Raw genomic sequence first — 15,000 nt, forward strand, 5'->3', positions numbered from 1 at the left:
ACCAATCTCTCTCACATCGACTCAGATCTCTCTCTTCTCTTCCGTCTCTCTCCAACCCTAGCCTCTGTTCTCTTTAATTGACTACATTCTTAATATTTTTATATCGAGTGCAATTAAGGACCCACTTTTAACATTCTTGGAGAGGGTACGAGCTCACTCTATATCGAGGATGAAAACTAATACAATGTTACCATAGCAACACAAAAAAATAATTATGACAGGATTATGTACCTTTATTAGCACTTGTGAGTGAGAGGGATACACAGACAGAGATATAGGGCGATGAATATACAGGGGGATGGTGAGAGTGAGAGAGCGGAGAGGGGGGAGGATGGGAGGAGGGATGGAAGGAGAGAGAGAGAGAGAGAGGAAGAGACCGACAGACGATACAAGACAGAGATAGAGACGAGTGTCGAGGAGAGGGAAGAGAGGAGAAGGAAAGAGAGAGAGAGAGAGAGAGAGAGAATAGGAGAGAGCAAGGAGAGAGAGAGAGAGTAGAGAGGAAAATGAGGATTTGTCCCAATTTAATCGCTCCTCAATTCCGACTAACCACATAACCATGAGTGGTATATGAATGGCATTATATAATATATATATTATATATAATATAATAAGGATAGATATAATATATATATATAGATCTATATATATATAATATAATATATATATATAATATAATATATATTAGATATGATATATAATTAATATTAATCTATATAGATAGTCTATATATATTAAGTAATATATATATAGTAATATATATAATATATTATAATCTATAATACATATAATATATAATCTATATATTATCTCTCTTATCCGTACTCTCATATATATATCCTAGTCAATCTCTTATCTATCTATATCCTATCTATATATCTATATAGTGTATCTCTATATATATATCTCTCTATCGTATCTAATATCGAGTTCTATATAGTCTATATGATACTATCTCCTGTATATATCGTCTACTATACTGTCTATATCTCCTCTCAAGTATCTATATAGATAGCTCTATATATGTGTATCTACTATAATACATCTATATAGCTCTATATATATTATATATATCTATATTATATAGTTCAGTATATAGTATGATATATATATTATTAATATGTTTAATAAGTACTAGTAAATATAGAATATACTATTATATATATAGTAATATAGAGTATACATATATAATATCATATAGTTATATATATCTATAATATCTAATATATATATACATATATATACTATAAAGTATCATTATACTATGTGTGGTGTGTGTGTGTGTGGTGATGGTGGTGTGTGTGTGTGTGTGTGTGTGTGTGTGTCTAATATATATATATATCTATAATATATCATATATTATATTATATATTAATATATATATATATATATATATATATCTCACGCCTAAATATATAATACACATTTCATAAAATATATTTCATATCTTCCACTATGCGTAGTCTCCATTTTTAGGATCATAGTCATCACGTATACAGTGCAGCAAAATCATTTCATAAAATATCAAAGCTAAAAGTTAAAACGATTTCCTTGCACAAAACCTTAACAGTATATTAAACATCAGACTTTCATAAAAGTTTCGATCAGGAGAGTGACACGTTTCAACAAATGCACTGTAGCGTGAACGTAATGACTTGACTTTTTTGAACTGATCGGTGAGCCGCGTGAGTGCTGTAAAGCGGTGTAGTTTTCTCAAAACCGTTTTCGGACAAATGGTTTTGATCGTGTCCTGTTTGGTTAATTTAGCGTGGCCGAGTGTATTTTTATATAGGAAACCCTACGTTCCGTTTGCAAAGCTGATCAGATTCTGCTAGGTTCAATCCAGCGTACGTTTATTGTGTTAACATTTCGTTGATTTATCACACTACGTGCATTACGTGTCTTGACAATCTCTCAAATCCCCGTGTTTGATGAATAAAATAATAATAATAAGAATAATAATAAACGTGTAATAATGAAGTGGTGCAATAATACATACATATAATAAAACAAAAACAAAAAAAAAACAAACAAAAATAATAATATAATAATAATAGTAATAACAGCAATAAGATAATAATAGTAATAGTAAATATAATAATAATACAATACTAATAATAATAATATATAACATATATAATAAATAATAATAATAATAATAACGTATATAGGTCGATAGATAGATCAAGAAAGATGCATAAAGCCGTAAATTACGGTAACTGAAGATTATAAGCCCAAAAATAAATAAAAGATGCTTACCGCTTCAGGCTTTCCGGTAATATACGAGGAAACAGCGTAAAAAGGCCATAATAAAATTCTGAGAAGTGCCAAAGGCCAAAAGTGCGTTACCACGGCCTCCTTCTCTTCTTCTTTTCCTTCTTTTTCACTTTCTCTTCCTTTCCTTCTTATTATTCTTTTTTCTTCTTCGTATTCTTCTCCGTCTTCATTTCTTATTATTATTTTTCTACGCTCCTTCTTCCCTCTTCTTCTCCTTCTTCTTTTCTTCTTCTTCCTTTTTCTTACTTTTTCGCGTTCTCTTCACTCTCCTTCTCCCCTCTTTTTTGCGTGCTTCATCTCAGATAACACAGCCACACCAGCAAGGGCAACTAGGCTTCTTTCCAAACTGTAGTGATAAAGCGATTGGACTGTTTCATCTCGCCTTTGTCCACACGGTATTGAGGTTGTATTTCTATATGTCGACACGTTGCACACACTGACAAGAAGAATATCTTGCTGGTGATTAACACTAAGCAGTCAGGACATTGCTTGAAAGGAAATTATGATAGATGATTCAAGATAACAATAAACCATTATATAGCAATAAGAGTGAAACGTATGAAGGTGATTATAATATATAACACGTTACAAACAATCTATGTAATCACCGATGACGATGACGATGACGGATGGAAGTGACGGATAGCGAAGATGAACTACAAAAGTACTAATACTGACAGTACAACAATAAGGAATAATTATGATAATGACCTTGATATATTAATCATTACATTGATAATAATCAATAATAACATTATAATAATAATATGTAATAATGAAGTTGAGGTGATGTTAATTATAGTGTATGTAGTATGATTAATAAAATACATGATAATAATAATAATGATAATAATAGCGATAACAATAACTACAGCAACAACAACAACAACATAAGTGCAATACTGGAATATAAATTGCAAATAATGATAAATAACAGAAGTATAATAAAGAATACATAATACTAATGATTAATATAATAATAATATAATAATGAATAACAATGCTAATATATATCATAAGTGATAATAACATAATAAATAATAATAATAACATAATAATAATAATAACAATGATTAATGAAAACAATAATGATAATGATAACAAAATAATAAATGATAGTATTAACAATGATAATACTAGCCATGACAGATTATAAGGATAATAATAATAAGAATGGTAGTAATATATAATCAAAAAGGATGAGGAGATCAATAGCACTAAGAATAAGTCTTAGATAACAATAATAATAGTAAGAAATAACAATAATGATGAATAATGGGGATGATGATGAAGATGATAGTGATGAATGATGTGATGATAGATGATGATGATGATGGAGGGATGATCATTAATGTAATTATACTTATGATATTAATAATAATAAGTAATAATAAATATAATAACTATAATAATAACTAGTAAAATAAGATATAATAATAACAGAAATAATGATATAACGTGCAATGATATTATGATAACAATAACAGAGAAATCTACTAACAATACTATCTAGTGGACATGATAATGAATTAATATAATTCTAAAAGTAGTAGTATAGTAGTATAAAAAATCAGAAGAAGAACATAGATAATGATGATGATGTGGAGATGGTATGATGAGGCTGGATGATGATGATGATGATGATGATGATGGATATTGATGATGATGTGAGATGATAATAATAATAATACTAATCTAAATAATATTGATAATATAATAAATAATAATAATAAATAATAATAAATAATATGATAAATAATAATAATAATAACAAACAACACCAACACAATAACATAACATAATATAAGGTCAGTAATAGTAATAACTAATAATAATAATCGCTAATTGCTGATGATGATGATGATAAAAAAAAATAATAGTGAGAACATTAATTATAATAATGCCAATGTTAATGAGAATAACGATAACAGGGGAAAGAAGCAAAAGTGTGATCAAATATTCGATATCGGATCAGTGAATAACGCATTCAAAGCCAGAGAAAGGGAGCCTCTCCATTTTTTTTTTCTCACACTTCATTGAAACATTAATTTACGAACGAATCACGTAGCAATGCTGGTTCAGTTTCCTCTTGACGTGCGAAACGACAATGTTTCCATGACGTTGTCCTGAACATGTTGTACACGTGCTGTGATTTTGTCTTCCATGTCCCTTGCCACCTCCTGCTGTTTTCATATGTTGTGGCGGAGAAAATTCATAGAATCAGATGCGAAATCGAATCCAAATGTAGTGCGAGAAACGTATAGTTTTCTTTAAATCTTGCGTCAATGGCAGAGTCATAAACAGTGTCTTTAGTGTAAAAATCTATATTTACTGGAGGATTTAACTGCAGGTAGAACTGTTCTTGTTACTAGGGACGAGACGAGAAATCAGATAAAACGATTTTTTTTTTCTTTTGTTTAATGAAAGTTGGTATAATTATGTGTTTTGGGAATTTTTCTTCTTTTTTCAAAGACAAGAGAAAGAAGAGGAGTAAAACAGAAACAAATACCACTTACTTACATGAAGGGCTAATATCCTTGACGTGACCCAAACGTTCCGTGTGACGGACACCAGTGCAAAGCCTTAGAAAGCAGACAGCATGACCTCCGCTGTGCTCGTCCTCGTTGGTGCAGCTTCTACCACCCCATCAGTAGGTCATGCAACCAACACGACCACACCGCACCCCCAGCCACGCACCACGTGTGCTTACGCAGTCGGTCTGAAGGTTGTAGGATGAGGAATGGTGTTGGTTGGAATTGGTGTTACAGTGATCACGGGGGAAGTGGTGTGGGTAAGCTTTGGATGAATGGGTTATTATAGTTTATCAAAATGGTCTGCCCGTATCATTAGTGTTATTATCCTTTTATTGTCTTATTGTTATCAGAGATCCCTTTAGTGAAAAGTGTAGTAGCAGTAATAAACATTATTGCTATTGTAGTTTGTTTTTCGTGGTACCATTTATCATCAACTGGTTACTAAGTCTCGTTATTATGGTAATCATTACTATTTAATCCTAGTCATTAACATTCCTGCTGATAATCACACCATGTACTCTCTTACTCTGACCAGTTACTCTTCATTATCATCATTGTTTATCTTAATCATTATTGGTCATCTTATATCGTTATAGTGCGTTTCAATCACTATACCCATATGCGTCGTTCCATCTATAGAAGCCTTGTGCCCTCCCATTTCGAGTAATTCAATACCATCAAAGAATATTACTGTGCTACGTACACGACCTCCGACTGATCATATATCCACGACCGTGCTACAGCTATTGCCTGAAGAAAATAGAAGGCTCCAGCAGACCACTTCACGCTCTCGCGAGGTCACATGGCAGAAGGAGGCGAGCCAAGACAAGTTGTACAACCGCAGGACACACCATCAACGCCCCAGTCTTTAGGCCGTCTCCCCTGTTATTGGGTCATATCGTGAATGTGGTGTCGCTGTTTGTGATTGTCAATTATCACTTTCACATTCGTGTTTTTCCCTGCATATGATTTTTTCTTTCTATTTCTTTCGGACGGGCGTATGTTCGTTTTTTTCTGTGGAAACTGTCTTTGGTAATTTGTGCATTCTGTATGTTGAAGGTATGAAAAATGTGCACTGATAAGCAGAATGAAAATTAATATGATTAATCAAATAACCGAAGATGAAACGAAATCAACTGATTTTATAATTTATTCGAGAGAAGAAGGTACTGCTTACACTTTAATTCTAACCCTGTATATTTCACAAAATCCATGTCCAATCGCACATTTCAGATATCAGAGAAAAAAATCGTAATTTTTCATATAAACAGACCTAAGTCAAAATATTAATACGGTGTTCACATATTTTGATTTGCTGTCAACGGTAAGTTTAATATGCTTCAGCGAAATCCAATTACAAAATAAATAGTGGAAGGGTACTGAGTGGCAATACAGAGTAAATGCAAACTGTCAAAAACACTTTTGAACAAAACAAAGGTAAGCTAGGGCTGGTCTAATATGACTAAGTGAGTTTGGTGTGTCAAGAATCACATTCTCTCATGAACTGAGTATCAGATTAATTAAATGCAGATTAATATAATCAAGATCACGCAACACCATCATCGATTTATATTTATTTGTCATGAATAATACATTCGTCATTAAACATCATGTACCCGCATGCAAATCGTTGGTATTCTCAATTGAATATAAATCATCAGTCCATTAATTAACTGTATGATTATATCATAACCACTTGGTATAACAGATTTATAGATGATAAAATATAACGGAATCATTTTAATAAAAGCGAAAAAATCAAGAGCATAAAACTAATAACAATAACAATGAATCTTTGAGATTATTATTATTATGTGTCATTATTATTAAGCAATACTAGTAGGTAGTAGTAGCAATAGTAATATTATTATTCTTGTTATTATTATCATCATTGTTGTTGTTGTTGTTATTATTATTATTATTATTATTATTATATATTATTATTATTACTCGTTAATTAGTTATTATATAAGATATTATTATGATATTATTGATTAGTTATCTTGTTGTCTTATTATTATTATCCTTATATTGTTATTGTCAATATTATTATTATTATCATAATTGATTAATTATTATTATTAGTGATTATTTACTATTATTATGATATATTATTATTATTATTAGTATCTTTTATTATTTATTATTATTTTATTAATTACAATTATTCTTATTAATTATTTATTAATTATCATTATTATTATCATTATTAATTTATCTTTTTTTTTTTTTTTTTTTTTAAGTGCCTTGTCCCCCATGACGGTGGCGGTACATGGGGGGGGAAAATTGTGCTGATTTTCTTGGCAAATTTAAGCGGTGGTTTTGGGCCGTGCCTTCCGCCACGTTGTTTTTTATCGAGTCAAACCAATCTCTAGTTACCCCGGTTCTGAGACCGGCACTGAACTTGGGCTGGGGCTTCCCACCCAGCGCTAGTGGCAGGGCAAATCGAGGTAAGTTTTCCTTGCCCAAGACAACAACGCGCCGGCCGTTGACTCGAACCCTCGAACTCAAATTGCCGTCGTACCAGTCTTTAGTCCGATGCTCTAACCACTCGGCCACCTCTCATCATCATTATTATTATTATTATTATATTAATAATAATAATGAGAGTAATAATAATCAATAAAAACAATGATAATAATAACAATAATAAAATAGTAAAAATCATATTGATAATAATAAATAATAATGTAGTAGTAGTAGTAGTAATAATAATCATAATCATAATCATAAATAATAAAATAATAATGAACAATAGTACACTGTAACCTACACTGGTGACACGGTAATTGTCATAATAATATAAAAACATTTTTAACAAATGTTTGGGAAAAAAATAAAAAAGCAAATATTAATAATAATAATAATAACGAAAATAATAATTAATAATAAGTAATAATAATAATAATAATAATAATAATAATAACAATCGATAGTACATAACAATTGCGTAACAATAGTCAGTAGTAGAGAAATAATAATGAATCGATAATAATAATAATATAATAATAATAATAATAATAACAATAATAATAATAACAATAATGATAATAATGATAATAATGAGGATAAGAATAACAATTATATTAGTGAGGTAATAATAATGTTGGAAATAATAATAATATTAATAATGATAATAATAATAAACATCACAATACATATAACATACTAATAATAATATATAATACTCATAATAATAATACTTATACTAACAAACACAACAATAACGTTATTATTTAATAATTTTATATTCAGGACCGTTATAAACTATCTACTTACAGTTTATTATAATGATGACTAATGGATAATTACGCTAATGATATAATAATATAATGAATAATAATAATAATACTATATATGATAATACTAAATAACTTTGTCATTATCATGTAATTATATCATTAATAATGATGATGGATGATGATGGATACACAGTAATGATAATAATAATAATAATAATAATAATATATAATATATATAATAAAGTATAATGATAAAATGAATAATGATGATAAATGAATAATAATAAAATATAATAAGTAATATAAGGGATAATAGAATAAGGTGATATATAATACAACTATAATAATAATAATAATAATAATAATGACAACAACAACAACAATAAAGTTATTATCATAATCATATTATAATCATATTATTATATATTTATTAATTAATAATAAGTCAGTCATAATGAATAAGGATGAATAATATATTGTAATAAATAGTTCTCATTATACACATTATGTATTATCATTATTATTATTATTATCATTATTATTATATCAATGATAATAGTAATGATGATGATACTGGTGACACAATATGTATGATAATGATAATGATAAAAATAAAAAAATAATGATAATATTAATAATAAATCAAGTGGATGAATGACTGATAGTAGTAGAACTTATAACAATAATAATAATACCTAAAATATTGATTTATTATTATTATTATTATTATTAATATTAATAATAATAACGATTATAAAAGTGATGGTAATAATAATGATGATGAAAGTAATAATAATATTAATAATGATAATAATTCTGAAAATAATAATAATAATGATAAATAATAATATTAATAACAACATAGATATGATATGATAATAATAATCGATATCTATTATTATCTACCATAAAACTATAGAAGGAAACAACATTATCTTATAACATCAATAGTATATCATTATAATGATAATGTAGTATAAATACCTAATAATAATATATGATAATACTTAATAATTAAGTAATAATAATAATAATAATAATAATGATTATGATCATAGTAATGATAATAATTTCATGCTTTTATTTTATTTATCTAGTTCATTACTATGATAGAAAAAATACTAACTATTTAGTAAATGATGAATACACAATAATAATGAATAATAATAATAATAATGATCATAATAATAAGAATGACAACAGTAACAATAATAGTAAATAATAATAATAGCGTAATAATAATAATAATAATATTGATAATAATAATGATATGAAATGATTGATATCATGAATATTGGATAATAATTTATCATGTTTTCGTTTTATTTTATACCCTGTATCCATGTACTATGAATAAAAATCAATACTACTATTAATAATATAATCACATAATAGTAAGAATAATAAGAAAATAGTTAATAATAATAATAATAATTTTCAGTAATGATGATAATGATAATAATAATAAAAAATGATAAATTAATAACAATAATAATATTGATAATAGTGGTAATAATCAGTATGATATTAATAATCATGAGAGTGATAATAATATTGATAATAATAATAATAATGATAATAATAATAATAATAATAATAATAATAATAAGATATATTAATGATTAGTAAAGAAGAAGAAGTAGTAGTAGAATAATAAGAAAAAATGATAATAATAATAGTGATAATAATTAATAATGATAATGATATTAATTACCATTATTATCACTATTATCCTTATTATTATCATTATTATTTCATTATTAATATCATTATTATTACCAATACTAAACATGGTAATGATAGGCACAATGTTTAATAATAATGAAAAATATATAGTAATGTGCGAAGTAATAATAACACTGACATGAAAATAATAATTAATATATAATGAGCATTAATAATGGTAATAAAACTGGTAATAATAATTATTATATATAGTAATATGATAATGGATGAATTATAATAACAATATAATAATAACAAAATAATAGCAATAATCATACTAATAATGATAATAATTAATTATTATTAGGTATCGACTATTATATATTATCATGATATTGTTTATTATTAAATCATTTATATTAGTTATTCATTATTAAATTAAATTCTGTTATTAATTATTATTATTATGATATTAGGATAATAGTAATAAATAATAAGAATACACCAATACGTTATTATGCACGTATTTGATATTATGCATAGTAAAAAAACAATACCACTACTATATAATTATGATAAGTATAATGAAGGTATAGTATATTATGAATCAATATCAGTAATGATGGAATGATGATGATATTATAATAATTATTATTATTATTTATTATTATTGTTTATTATGTATTATAGTAATAGGTAATAATATAACAATAATAAGATTATAATAAAACTAATAATAATAATAATATAATAAGTAATGATAGTTAATAATTTAAAAAATAGTAATAATAATGATAATGATAATGATGATAATAATAGTAATGATAATGAAAACAAAAACAACGATAATATTAATAACAATATTAAACAATATTCATGATAATAGTAACGGTTATAATATGACATGTATTCGTGTTTTTATTTGTCTTTGGATCATTATTACAGTTATGTACAATTTAATAGGGTAGTAGACTGAGTAGTACTACTATGTAACCATATATTGTATTCTTATCCATCATTATTAATCATTGAATATATTATATCGCATCATTATTTTGCCACTGCCTGTTTGTGATGACCATCATTCTTGCCATTATTATTACTATTATGATCGTTATCATTATCATCATTATTTTAAGTTACTTTTATTATTGTTCTTTTTTGTTGTTATATGGTCCACTGTTGTTGCGTAATTAGTATTATCGAGTAATCACGCAGCATCATATCATCAGCCCTTATTATCATTGAATAATAGTAATAATAATAATTACTAAGTAATATAATATATAAATAGTTATATAATGTGATGTGTATAGTAATAATAATAATAGCAATATAATAATGAATCATAGTAATAATAATAATAATCTATATAATAAATAATAATAACGTCATTTGTTGTTTGTTGTTGGTTGTATTATTCTACATTGATCCATTCTTATTGGTATTGTAACATAAGTGCATTTTATTTATTATTATTATTATTACTATTGTTTATTAAGTAACAATAATACTAATAATATTATTATATTATCATTATGGATTATCAATTATTATTATTATCATTATTATTCTTATTATTATTATTATATTATTATTTTATTATTATTATTATTATTATTATTTCCATCAGTCACGACGGCATTATTATATCATTATCATCATTATCATCTTTATTACCATTATGAATATTAATGTGAACGTTAATATCAATAACAATAATGGTAACTATAACTATCTGAAACACTGGCAATAATGGATGACTACGATAACAAGAGAATTAACTAATGTCAATCGAACAAGAATGAAAACATGCAGAATGTAAAATCAAGTGCTACCAAAATCGCAAATTGTGCAAACCTAAAAGCTAAAAAGGCATTATCCATGATTACAATATTTCCAAATCACCATGTTTAATAATTTATAGCAAATTTTCTAGATGCATTACATTACTTTACACCATGTTTCACAGTAACACTAAGTCTGTTGATATTATACACACATGTGACAGAGTTCCGATAAAGTCGTTTAACAATGTGACGAAAAACGAAGAGACCAAAATCTGAAAAAAAAAAGAAAATAAACGAATAGAAAAAAAAAGACAAAAGGAAATATAAAGAAAAGAAGACAGACAAAAGACAAAGAAGAGAAATAAGAAAATGACAAAGAAAAAAGAAAAACAGAAAGCAAGGGTACTGCACAACTACAAATCCCCAATCCTACTAAATACCTAACCCATATCTCTCAACCTCTATATACTATATACTAGTATATAATATATCATAATCTATATCTATATATCTATATCTCATACGTATCCATTACTCAGACATATTATATATATATTGACTATATATATATAAATCTATTATATCTTATACTGATATATATCTTATATATCTATATATATATAGTAATGCATATATATGATAATTAGTTATCAATGAGTAAATGATTCCATGAATGATTGATATCAATTAAAAGCATGATAATCAAATCAATGAAGGAAACTACGTTTAACTTTGTGCTATACTCGATAGAAATCATAGCTGACTAAATCACAGCGGGGCGCACACACAACCAAAAAAAAAAAGTTTTTTGTTGGAATGACGACGTAAGTTTGGTTTAGCATTATATAGGCTTTATATATCATAGATAGTATTTTATGATATACTGTAAATATGATAGATAGATAGATAGATAGATAGATAGACATAGATAGAGTATAATAGATATAGATATAGGATATATATACAGTATATATATATAGTCAGTAGGTATAGATAATTATATAATATATATAATATATATATATATATATATAATATATATAATGTATATGTGTATATTGTGTGTGTGGTGTGTGATGTGTGTGATGTGATGTGTGTGGTGTATGATGTGTGTGTGTGTGTGTATAGTGTGTGTGTGGTGTGATGTGTGTGTGTGGGTGTTTGTGTGTGTGTGTGTCACGTGTTGTGTGGTGTGTGTGTGCATGTGTTGTGTGTGTAGATGATAATTAATATCTCTAAAATGATAGCTATAATAGTATTATAGTAGTAGTACTTATAATAGCTCTATAATATATATTATATTATACATACAGTGTCGTGTAGTGTTGTATGTGTGTGTGTGTGGTGGGGGGTGTAGTAGTGTATATGTATGTACGTATAATATTATGTATGTATGTAGAATGTATGCATTGTATGTGGTATAATGTCTGTATATATGTATATATACGTATATATAATTTATAAGTATACATACTGAATGGTATATATACATAATAAATACCTGTATATAACATATATGCATATAATATACATAGATATATATACATGTTGTATATATAATAGACATATACATACGTTGAGATATAGACTATGTGATATATATTATATATATGAGTATAGATATATATATATATTAGTATACATTTATCTATGATATACTTTAGTACTTATGTATGTTGTATGTTATACATTGTGTGTATATATATATAGATCGTATCACTATATATATATATATATATAGTATATATATCTTATATAGTATAATATTATATATATAAATAATTTAAACAAAAAGAAATGTTGTGTGTGTGTGTGTGTGTGTGGTGTGTGTGTTGTGTGTGTGTGTTTTTATTCTATCATAGGTATATATATATATACTAGTGTATATATATCTATATGTTATATAAATTATATGATATACATATGATAGCAGTAGATATAGATGATAATATAGATATATATATATATAATATATTATATGAATATATACATATCTATAAAATTTAATGTATGTAGTATGTGATGGTGTTATTGTGTGTGTGTGTGGTGTGTATAATATATACATTATATAAGATAAGATAGTATAATATATATATATATTATATATATATATATATAATAAATATATCATATTAATATATATATATTATAGTAATATAGATATATATATAGAATATATAGTAATATATATAAAATAACTATGTGTGGTGTGTGTGTGTTGTGTGTATGTGTGATGTGTGTGTGTGTGTGTGTGGTGTGTGGTGTGTGTGGTGTGTGTGTGGTGTGTGTATGGTGTGTGTGTGGTGTCTGTTTGTGTTTGTGTGGTGTAGTGTAGTGTGTTATATGTATATACAGTAGTAGGGTTAAGTGTATGCGGGAATGTGTGTACTGTGTGTGTTATGTGTGTGTATGTGTGTGTGTGTGGTTGTGTGTGGTGTATGGTATGTGTGTGTGTGTGTGTGTGTTGTGTGTGTGTGTGTGTGTGTGTGTGTGTGTAAACATAGCTCCCATGATGCCTCGTTCCTACCATCTCTGTCCACGCCACGACGAGAGACGCCCGCCGCCGAGATCCGAAGCGCCGGCCCTCCGCCTCCGCCAGAGCCCTCCTCCTGCTGGGGCGTGACGTCATTGTCCGGTGAAGACAAACGTGGCAGCAGAGTATATAACCGGCCTGAGGGAGAATCCAAGGTTTTAAAGTGGACTGCGAAATCAGGTTACTTCTCTGCCTCCTCACCCGCATTATTGCCCGAAACCTCGCCTGCCACTTAATCTACTCCGTATACCTCCTCCTCCTCTCCTCGGCGGGCCCCATCCCTACCTCTTCTATCATCCCATTTAATCCTAATCTTGCTCCTTCCGTCCTCCCGCTTCATCCTACCTCCATCCCTTCTGTCACCCCTTAATCCTGTCCCTACCCCACCTACCCCCAAAACCCCATCCCTAACCCTTCTATATTCTCCTGATTAATCCTACCAACATCCCTTTAATATTCGGGCTAATTATTCGTCTGGATCCAGTAATCATGTGTCGCGGGGAAATTTTTTTCTAGAGATGGCTTTTAATCCCACCGCTAAGCTCCCTCACCACTTTTCCAAGCAGTTCTAACTCCCATTCTTTTGCTTTCTACATGGAAACAAGAGAAAACAAGGAGGAGGGGGGCAGGAGACAGAGAAGAACGAGCAATGAATCACTGTGCCGGGAAATTTTTTCTAGCATGGTGCCTTTTAATCCCGCGTAAGCTCCCTTTCAGCTTCTAACACCAATTCTGTTTGCTTTTCTACTGGTCCTTCCTAATAACTCACAATATCTGTTAGCACGAAGTTCTTTGGGCGGAGGGTGATTTTGGGTAAGGAATGTTCTCTTACTAGTATCGTTGTTATCATTAACATGAATAGTCGAACTTCTGTGATTTTGCGAACAATCAATATCAACAACGGTATCCATAACAACATCGGCATATTCATTCGACTGGAAGACAACTGCTGAATGTTG

The sequence above is a fragment of the Penaeus monodon genome, chromosome 12 (assembly GCF_015228065.2).
Source record: "Penaeus monodon isolate SGIC_2016 chromosome 12, NSTDA_Pmon_1, whole genome shotgun sequence".
NCBI classification, from domain to species: domain Eukaryota; kingdom Metazoa; phylum Arthropoda; class Malacostraca; order Decapoda; family Penaeidae; genus Penaeus; species Penaeus monodon.